Source organism: Lithobates pipiens, unplaced genomic scaffold, assembly GCF_037356315.1.
Source record: "Lithobates pipiens isolate NorthernLeopardFrog02 unplaced genomic scaffold, aLitPip1_a1.2 Scaffold_27, whole genome shotgun sequence".
Lineage (NCBI taxonomy): Eukaryota > Metazoa > Chordata > Amphibia > Anura > Ranidae > Lithobates > Lithobates pipiens.
Window position 1 is genome coordinate 8,837,701 of NW_027507788.1, and position 10,645 is coordinate 8,848,345.

At 42.7% G+C, this 10,645-nt stretch overlaps 1 long non-coding RNA gene across 2 annotated transcripts in view; it reads right to left on the minus strand.

Moving 5' to 3' along the window:
* Positions 1 to 2,564: 2,564 nt before the first annotated feature.
* The window catches only part of LOC143933474 (uncharacterized), a 26,899-nt gene continuing 18,818 nt past the window's right edge, over positions 2,565 to 10,645 (minus strand). Inside the window, exons 3-4 of one of the 2 annotated variants that reach the window (XR_013263101.1) lie at positions 4,863 to 5,003; positions 2,565 to 3,067 (exon numbers count right to left, since the gene is read on the minus strand). This is a non-coding gene — a long non-coding RNA (uncharacterized LOC143933474). The remainder of the gene's footprint in view (positions 3,068 to 4,862; positions 5,004 to 10,645) is intronic. The other variant, XR_013263100.1, reaches the window with a different exon arrangement.

The window sequence follows — 10,645 nt, forward strand, 5'->3', positions numbered from 1 at the left end:
ACATGTCTTGTGATGTCTGTAGACTGGATTGCATCCCTCCTCTCTGTTCTTATTTAAATATAGAAGCTTGTCCTTGTGATGTGTGACTCAAGACCCGCTGTCCCTCTTCCCTTACACAATAAGGAAAGAAAAGAACATCTGCAATTACAAATTTTGCAACTTCAACTATTATTGCAGAAACTCTTCTTTGCGATACAACTTGCTCTCCCCGGTTTTGCAATTTTTATATATATTTTTTTATACATTTGTATTTTTGCAAGGCGTTCTACTGCCGTTGGCATTGACAAAGGAGACCGTTCACTTGGCAAATATGGCGAAGCTGTGTTCACTTCAATCAGCCAATCAGGTGCAAGCTAAAATCCCGTCTTTTTTTTTTCCCCACTTTCCCTGAGTATTAAAACAGCAATAACAAGTGTTGCTAAATGAACAGCCTCCATTCCTTAGGACCCATTCACACTTGGCGATTTGGAATCAAGGGCGGAATCACCTTTGGGTGCCGTTCATTTTAAATGGGACTCCAAACGCAGTGCGATTTTGCCACGATTGTCACGTGACAGTTGTGTTGCAAAAAAGGCGCCTTCAAAAATAGCATAAAGCTTGTTGTCCCAAAAAGGGACGAGAGCTTCTTTTGGACAACAAATGCTCGTAGGGCAGCCCGTTGAAGAGAATGGACTTCTCTATGCGCGACACGTGGAATAGCATGAAAATCTCCCACAGAGAATCCCAAAGTGTGAATTGGACCTAGTGGAGCCAAAAAAACATGACATCTACATAACACATACTTTATGTACCGTATAACTCAACAGTTTTTGTTTTTATGAGTACTTCCTTTAACATAGTATCATTATCTGGTATAATGCCCCCTGGCAGGTGATGTGGGCTCACCAAAGGCACAGGGTCTATTGGGTCCCATTCACACTGAGCAATTAGCTCCGTCTCCAGTGCAGGGACATCTTTTACCAGGACGGGGATGCACAATTGCCGCATGCACCCCAGTGACAGCTTCCCATTATAGTCTATTGGGTAAGGCGGCTGCACAGACACGCTTGGTTTACTTCTCTGCAAACTGCAACCAGGTCAGGATCCTCCTACCAAGGGAATAGCAGGAACAGAGTGGCTATGATGTGGGGACTGTACAATAGGGGACAGGCAGGACAACAATCAGGGGTCAAGGCAGGTAGAAAGTTGGAGGGTTGTCAGGTCCAGGCAAGGGTCAAAAGCAGGTGGCAAGTAAGGGAGTAGTCAGGTCAAGGCAAGGGTCTTGGAAGGTGGCAAAGGAGAGAGTTGTCAGGTTGAGGCAAGGGTCAGAAGCAGGTGGCACAAAAGAGAGTAGTCAGGTTGAGGCAAGGGTCTTGGAAGGTGGCAAAGGAGAGAGTAGTCAGGTCCAGGCAAGGGTCAAAAGCAGGTGGCAAGTAAGAAAGTAGTCAGGTCCAGTCAAGGGTCTTGGAAGGTGGCAAAGGAAAGAGTAGTCAGGTCCAGGCAAGGGTCAAAAGCAAGTGGCAAAAAAGAGTGTAATTAGGTTGAGGCAAGGGTCTTGGAAGGTTGCAAAGAAGAGAGTAGTCAGGTCCAGGCAAGGGTCAAAAGCAGGTGGCACAAAAGAGAGTAGTCAGGTCAAGGCAAGGGTCTTGAAAGGTGGCAAAGGAGAGAGTAGTCAGGTCCAGGCAAGGGTCAAAAGCAAGTGGCAAGTAAGAAAGTAGTCAGGTCCAGTTAAGGGTCTTGGAAGGTTGCAAAGAAGAGAGTAGTCAGGTCCAGGCAAGGGTCAAAAGCAGGTGGCAAGAAAGAGTGTAATCAGGTCGAGGCAAGGGTCTTGGAAGGTTGTAAAGAAGAGAGTAGTCAGGTCCAGGCAAGGCTCAAAAGCAGGTGGCAAGTAAGAAAGTAGTCAGGTCCTGTCAAGGGTCTTGGAAGGTGGCAAAGGAAAGAGTAGTCAGGTCCAGGCAAGGGTCAAAAGCAAGTGGCAAGAAAGAGCATAATCAGGTTGAGGCAAGGGTCTTGGAAGGTTGCAAAGAAGAGAGTAGTCAGGTCCAGGCAAGGCTCAAAAGCAGGTGGCAAGTAAGAGAGTAGTCAGGTCCAGGCAAGGGTCTTGGAAGGTTGCAAAGGAGAGAGTAGTCAGGTCCAGACAAAGGTCAAAAGCAGGTGGCAAGTAAAAGAGTAGTCAAGTCCAGGCAAAGGTCTTGGAAGGTGAAAAAGGAGACAGTCGTCAGGTCCTTTGTGTCATTGATTCCTCATTGTCCAATGAGAGGGGTGAGGGTGGGTCTTTTAACAAGCTTTAAAAGGGTTAATTCCACAGTCATGTGACTGCACATCGTCCCCCTGCCCATCCCTTTCCTCAAGTTCAGACATCGTGGGGGAAATACATTCCCAGTCTATGTACAGTATTATGTTTCAAGCAGAGGACCAGGGGGCGTGGCAGCAAAGCCGACTAAGACTACAGGCTTCCCACTGCACCCTGTTGTTCCAACCAGCAAGATGCGGGACACATGGATGGCATGACCAGAATGCTACAGGAAGGGAATGGAACTGGCAGGATCTCAAGGTATTCTCAAGTAAACAAGATACTAGGTAGCTAAAAGAACATTTACCAGTTACTTTATTTAAAAAGGAATGCATTCGTTAATCATCAATGTTAAGGTTTATGTACACTTTACTTGACACTGCAGATCTGGAACCTGGCTATGATACCTGGAAGGGGTATCCACTACAAAAAGACTGGCTGAAAATTTTACAAAATGTAGGTTAGACAGTTCTTATAGATGTATTTCAATAGCCGTTTTCCCTGAGTTCTGCTTTAATATATTGAAAACTAACAATAGGATTCCTGCGTATAGGACAAGAGTAACTTTATACATGTATGATACATAAAATACAAAGAAGAAACACAGCAAGACTGTGAAGCTTGTTGGTGCTGGGAGCAGCCCGCTGCTAACTGAATAAAATGTGTAGCAAATAAAAAAAGGGTCAGAATCCAATGAGTGAGAGAGGAGGTCGTTCTCATCTTATCGGCATGTTCATGTAGACTTTCCTGTCATCTGGAAGACGCAAAGAGGGACAGTTTGTCATCATAGGGCAGCTGACAAATGACAAAGAATCTTTGTAAAAACCTTACAAAAACAATATAGATTTTAATTCATCCCTTTGTTTCTGCTAGATAGCATGTCTCTTCTTTTATTACTAAAGATTATATGCATAGAATTATTTTATTAGCAGTCTTTCCCTATTTGACATTTCAATTTGGGAGAGACTGAAAGGAAACAACTTCATTTTACCAAAAGCTAGTTTAGCCCGATTTCACCAAATATTTCCTGTGTACCTTCGCAGTTCCCTTCCTTCCTTCCTTCCTTCCTTCCTTCCTTCCTTCCTTCCTTCCTTCCTTCCTTCCTTCCTTCCCTCCCCCTTCTCGCCTTCCTTTCCTCCTCCCTTTTCACCTTCTTTCCCTTAATCGTCTCATATTTTTCCTTCCTTCCTTCCTTCTCAATAATTCCCCTTTTATTTCTTCTTTCATCCTTCCGTCAACCTTCCTTCATCCTTCCTTCCTTTCCTCCTTCTCCTTTCTCCCATCCTTCCTTTTTTCCTTCCCTTCTTCCTTCCCTCCCCTCCTTCTTCTTCCTTCCCCTCCCTCCCTTCCTCTGCTCACTCTTCTCATATCTTCCTTCCCACCCACCCTTTCCTTCCTCTTCTCATATTTTCCATCCCTCCCTTCTCCTTCCTTCCTTCCTTCCTCCCTCCCTCCCTTCCCCTTCCTTCCTTCCTCCCCCTTTTCACCTTCCTTCCCATCCTCTTCTCATATTTTCTATCCCTCCCACCTTCCTTCCTTCCCATCTTCTCATTCATTTCCCCCTTATTCCTTCCTTCATCCTTCCTACATCCTTCGTCAATCCTTCTTCACCATCCCTTCTTTCATCCTTCCTCTTCTTTCCTTCCTCCCTTTTTACCCTTCCTTCCTTCCTTCCTTTCCTCTTTCTACTTTCTCCCATCCTTCCTTTGTTCCTTCCCTTCTTCCTTCCCTCCCCTCTTTCTTCTTCCTTCACTCCCTCCCTCTTCTCACTCTTCTCATACCTCTCTTCCCTCTACCATTCCCTTCCTTTTCTCATATTTTCCATCCTTCCTTCTTTCCTTCCTTCCTTCCTTCCTTCCTTCTTTCCTTCCTTCCTCTTTTATTCCTTCCTTCCCCTCTTCTCATTAATTTTCCTTTTATTCCTTCCTTCATCCTTCTTTCATCCTTCCTCCCTTCCTTCCTTTCCTCCTTCTCCTTTTTCCCATCCTTCCTTTTTTTTCCCTTCTCTTCTTCCTCCCCGCCCCTTCCTTCTTCTTCCTTCTCCTTCCTCCCTCTTCTCATATCTTTCTTCCCGCCCACCCTTCCCTTCCTCTTCTCATATTTTCCATCCTCCCCACCTTCCTTCCTTCGTCCCATCCTTCCCTCCTTCTTTCCTTCCTTCCTCCCTCCCTTCCTCCTTTCCTTTTCTTCTTCCTCCCCTTTTCACCTTCCTTCACTTCTTCTTCTCATATGTTCTATCCCTCCCACCTTCCTTCCATCCTTCCTTCCTTTCTTCCCCTCTTCTCATTCATTTCCCTTTTATTTCCTCCTTCATCCTTCTTTCATCCTTCCTTCATCCTTCCTCCCTTTTTTTTCTTCCTTCCTTTCCCCCTACTCCTTTCTCCCAGCCTTCCTTTTTTCCTTCCCTTTTTCTTCTTCCTTCCCCTTCCTCCCTCCTCTTACTCTTCTCATCTTTCTTCCTTCCTTCCCTTCCTCTTCTCATATTTTCCTTCCTTGCTTCCTTCCTCCCTCCCTCCTTTCCTTTTCTTCTTCCTCCCACTTTTCACCTTCCTTTCTCCCCTCCCGCCCCTCCAGTTACAATAGGTCTTACCATCGTTATGCTTTTTCTGGAAGCTCTGTTTCGTGCAGTAGTAAACCACCAGGATGATGACCACCGTTAAGAAAACATCTCCAATCACCACACTAATCAGAGTGGTGGTATCAATATGGTAACAGTCCCCACAGGAAGGTCCTGCAAAACAAGAGGTGACGGGGTAACATTTATACTGGAAAGTTTTTTCCTATTTGAAGGAAAAATATCCTTTATCTCTGGTATACAAAAACTCCTTAGATGGTAGGCCTACGTGTGGAGATTGGGCCATCCAACACCAAAAAAGTAATAGTCAAAATGACCGATGCAGAAGTGGCAATCTCAGAGGTAGATCCAACTATGGCGCAGTGGGTCAAAAATGATAAAATGTATCCAACATTCTCACTGTATGTAGGCCCCTTCATAGGACAATTCATCCAAACACATAATATAAAATAACTACAATATTTTACTGTTTATTTTGAGCCCTGTTATATATTTTCAGAGATTACACATTTTATTTTTATTTTTTATATTAATATATTATTTTTATTTTTTTGCATCAAGGTTTCCATGAAGGACTTATTTCTGTTTTTATACGTATTAATACAGTTATTTTAACTATTTTACATGTTTGCTCTTCCATATTTTTTTGTATTATATCTAATATAGAGGTTTTAAGATTGGCCACTAGAGGGAGCTCTAGTATACAAAATTCTGGGATTAACCACTAGGGGGAGCTCTAATATAATTACACAGGTGCAGCTCGTAAAATTTGAATATCATCAAAAAGTTTACTTGTTTCAGTAATTCAGTTTAAAGCGGGGTTCCACCGCCCACTTTTTTTTTTTTGTCTTAAGTGCAATAATTAAGTTTTCTAATTATGTAACTTACTTTTATTTTTTCGATAAGTGTCTTGCTGCCGTTTTTTCGGTCTTAGAAAGCCTTTATAAAAACGTCTCCTGACGTTTTCCATTTTGCCTGTGGGCATGTGAAGCCCACAGGCATTGTCTTCCGGGACACTGTGCTGCTAATGTCCCAGCATGCACCGCCCGTATAATCTCCGATCTCGCGCATGCGCAGATTAAACCGCTCGAGCGCTGACAACAACTCAGGTTGCCATCACAACGGGCGGTGTCTTAGGAAGTCCTGCCCCGTTGTGATGGCAACTGAGATGCGCACGCGCGAGAACTCGAGCCTGGGCGCCGCACAGACTCCTGGGAAATTGAAAAAACTATCCCAGGAGTCTGTGCGGCCGACAGGAAGAGCTGACCTGCCGCCCATATCCGCAGCAGCACCGCCCCTTTCCGGAATCTCCAGGAGCAGGAGATTTAAAATAAGAAAAAAAGAGAACAAGACAGCAGCAAGGTAAGGGGGATATCCAGCGATTAGAGAACCAGATAATCACATAGGCATAGGAGTAGGAATTCGGGTGGAGCTCCGCTTTAAAAAGTGAAACTCGGATACGGTATCTGACAAAAGTGAGTACACCCCCTCACAATTTTGTAAATATTTTATTCTACCTTTTCATGTGACAACACTGAAGAAATGACACTTGTCTACAATGTAAAGTAGTGAGTGTACAGCTTGTATAACAGTGTAAATTTGCGGTCCCCTCAAAATAACTCAACACAAAGCCATTATTGTCTAAACCGCTGGCAAAAAAAGTGGGGGGGTGTACTCACTTTTGTGAGATACCGTATACGAGTTTTACTTTTTGATGATATTCTAATTTACGAGATGCACCTGTATATTTATATTAGAGCTCCCTCTAGTGGTTAATCCAAAATGTTGTATACTAGGGCTCCCTCTAGTGGCTAATCTTAAAATCTCTATATTAAATATAATACAAAAAAAATATGGAAGAGAAAAGAGATAATAAAATATGTAAAAAAAAAATGTGAGCGGTGTACTTACTTTTGTGAGACACTGTATATTATATAGATGTGTTTCACACAGAGCGATATCTTTCAAGCATTTCTTTCTTTTAATGATTATGGCTTACAGCGATTGAAAACTCAAAATTCTGTATCTCAGAAAATTATAATATTACATAAGACTAATAAAAAAAAAGGATCTTTAATCCAGAAATGTTGTCTTAGTGAGAAGCCTGTCCATGTACAGTATAGTGTGCACTCAATACTTGGTCGGGGCTCCTTTTGCATAAATTGTGGCATCAATGCGGCGTGGCACGGAGGAGATCAGCCGGTAGCACTGCTGAGGTCTTATGGAAGCCCAGGTTGCTCTGATAGCGGCCTTCAGCTCATCTGCATTGTTGGGTCTGGTGTCTCTCATCTTCCTCTTGACAACACCCCACAGATTCTCTATGGGATTTAGGTCAGGTGAGTTTGCTGACCAGTCAAGCGCAGTGATCCCATGATCATGTGACCAAGTATTGGTAGTTTTGGCAGTGTGGGCAAGTCCTGCTGGAAAATGAAATCAGCATCTCCATGAAGCTGGTCAGCAGAGGGAAGCATGAAGAGCTCTGGAATCTCCTGGTTGAAGGCTGAGCTGACTTTGGACTTGATCAATCGATTGACTTCTGTTGAACGAATATGCTGGAAAACCTTTGTTGATCAGCAACTGCAGCCGATCAGCCAGTGTATCCTGACAGAAGCGAGCTCGTTCTTTGAATACATTTTTTTTTCAGACAGCTGACAAGCTTTATAAATTCTGAAACCTTTTGACTGGATGTAGAGAAGAGAAGACTGCAGATAAACAGGTACAACTTATGTAGGAGGATTTGTTTCCTTTCCATGTATCACCTGAGGCCAGTCACTTGGTAACTGGAAGGGCTGGAAAGGCTTACAACCACTTTAGCCCTATTGTTCACCCTAACACTAACTCTAACCCTATTGTTAACCCCAATGCCAAAGCTAACCCTAATTATAACCATACTGTTAACCCTAATACTTACCCTAGCACTAACTCTAACCCTATTGTTAACTCTAATGCTAACCCTAACTGTAATGCTATTGTTAACCCTGATGCTAAGGCTAACCCTAATTCTACCCTTATTTTTGAACTCTAACACTATCTTTAACCCTAGTTTTAATCCTTATGTTAACCCTAACCCTAATGCTAACTCTAATCCTATTGTTAACCCTGATCTTAACCCTAAATCTAACCTCATTGTTAACCCTAATGTTAACCCTAACCCTAACTCTAACCCTGATGCTAACCCTAGCACTAGCTCTAACCCTGATGCTAACGTTAACATTAGGGTTAACAATACGGTTAGAATTAGGGTTAATGTTAGCATCAGGGTTAACCATAGGCTTAGATCTAGAGTTATCATTAGGATTATCAATACGGTTAGAATTAGGGTTAACTCTAACCCTAATTATAACCCTAATGCAGACTCTAATCCTTTTGTTAGCCCTAAAGCTAACCCTAATGCTAACCCTGTTGCTAACTGTAACCCTAATTCTAATCATATTGTTAACCCTAATGATAACTCTAGATCGAATCCTATAGTCAACGCTGATGCTAACAACAGCACTAACCTTATTGTTAACCCTGATGCTAATCCTAACCCTATTGTTAACCCTGATACTAATGTTAACCCTAATTCTAACCACATTGTTAACCCTAATGTTAACTGTAACCCTAACTATAACCCTATAGTTAACCCCAATGCTAACTCTAACCCTAACCCTAATGTTAAACCCAACCCTATTGTTGACCCTTATACTTACTCTAACCCTATTGGTTAACCTGTAACTAACCCTAACCATAACTCTAATCTTATTGTTAACCCTAATGCTAACCCTAATGGCACGTACACACGATCAAATTGTCCGGCGTACTTAGTCCGCCGAAACGCATTTCACTGGACAATCCGATCGTGTGTGGGCTTCAGTGGACTTTCTCAGTGTAAAGTCTGGCGGACTTAGAAAGTATTTTTGCAGTCCAATCTTTCCGCCGGACTTGGGTTTCAGCGGCCAATACGTTCGTCAGTATGCTAGTCCTAAGAATGACGCATGCTCAGAAGCAAGTATGAAAAGGAAGCTATTGGCTACTGGCTATTGAACTTCCTTTTTCTAATCCCGTCGTACGTGCTGTACGTCATCGCGCTAGCAATCGCCGGACTTTCTGTGTGTCCATGTGCGGCCAAGTCCATTCGGTAGAAAGTCCGCCGGACTATCCGCCGGATTGTTTGCTGGACTAAGTACGCCCGACAATTCGATCGTGACTGTAACTCTATTGTTAACCCCGATGCTAATGCTAACTCTAATTCTACCCTTATTTTTTAACCCAAATGCTAACCTTAACATTGTTAACCCTGATGCTAACCCTAACTCTAACTCAATTGTTAACCCTAATGTTAACCTTAACCCTATTGTTCACCCTAATGCTAATTCTAACCCTTAAGCTAACCCTAACCCTATTGTTAACCCTAAAGCTAACGTTAACCCTAATTCTAACCACATTGTTAACCCTAATGTTAACTCTAACCCTAAATATAACCCTATAGCTAACCCTAATGTTAACCCCAACCCTATTGTTGACCCTAACACTTATTCTAACCCTATTGTTAACCCTGTAGCTAACCCTAACCGTAACTCTAACCTCATTGTTAACCCTAATGCTAAGCGTAACTGTAACCCTATTGTTAACCCTGATGCTAATGCTAACTCTAATTCTACCCTTATTTTTTAAACCCTAATGCTAACCCTAAGGCCGTGTACACACGGGCGGATTGTCTGCCCAACTAAGTTCGTCAGACAATCCGACAGACAGTCCGTCCAACATTTTGAATGAACGGACTTGACCACACACGATGAACAGACAGTCCGCTGAAAGCGTGTGCGATGACGTGTACAGCACATACGACGGGACTAGAAAAACGACGTCCAATACACTGCAATGCAACCTTCCGCCGTGTAAATCCTTTCTGAGCATGCGCCATACTTAGTCCATCCAACTTGCCTACACACGAGCGGACTGTCCGCTGAAACCAAGTTTGGACGGACAAAACCAAGTTTGGACGGACAAAATTACGGAAATTCCGAAAGACAAAGTCCGTCAGATTGTCCGCTGAAAAAGTCCGCTGAAGCCCACACACGAGCGGATTGTCCGCTGAAACACGGTTCAGCGGACTAAGTTGGGCAGACAATCCGCCCGTGTGTACGCGGCCTAACACTAACTCAAACCCTATTGTTAACCCTAATGAGAACTCTAACCTTATTGTTAACCCTGATGCTAATCCTAGCTCTAACTCAATTGTTAACCCTAATTTTAACCTTAACCCTATTGTTCACCCTAATATTACCTCTAACCCTGACGCTAACCCGATTGGTAACCCCGATGCTAACCTTAACCCTAATTCTAACCATATTGTTTACCCTAATGGTTAACTCTAACCCTAATTATAACCCTATAGTTAGCCCTAATGCTAACTCTAACCCTTTTGTTAGCCCTAAAGCTAACCCAATGGTAACCCTGCTGTTAACTGCTAAAAAAAACAAAACAAACGCGGCCCCTTTAATTAATTGGATTGTGCAACTTTATATATCGGGATTAAAATGTATAAAGGGGTCTGTCACAGGCTTTACACTTATTTTGCATTATGGGATGCCTGTTCCCTTTTATTGCTGAGGTGCAGAACAATAAAACCGATAACAGGAAGAATCCTTGTTATGTTCCCCATTGTAATTATGTTTATAAAATATTATCAAACACTGTTGTGTTTTTTTTACATAGTTTAAGGAAGTGAATAGTCTTGACTATGTACTTAAGGACTACAAAAAGAAGAAACATCCACATGTACTATATACACGTCTATATCATATTCATATAGT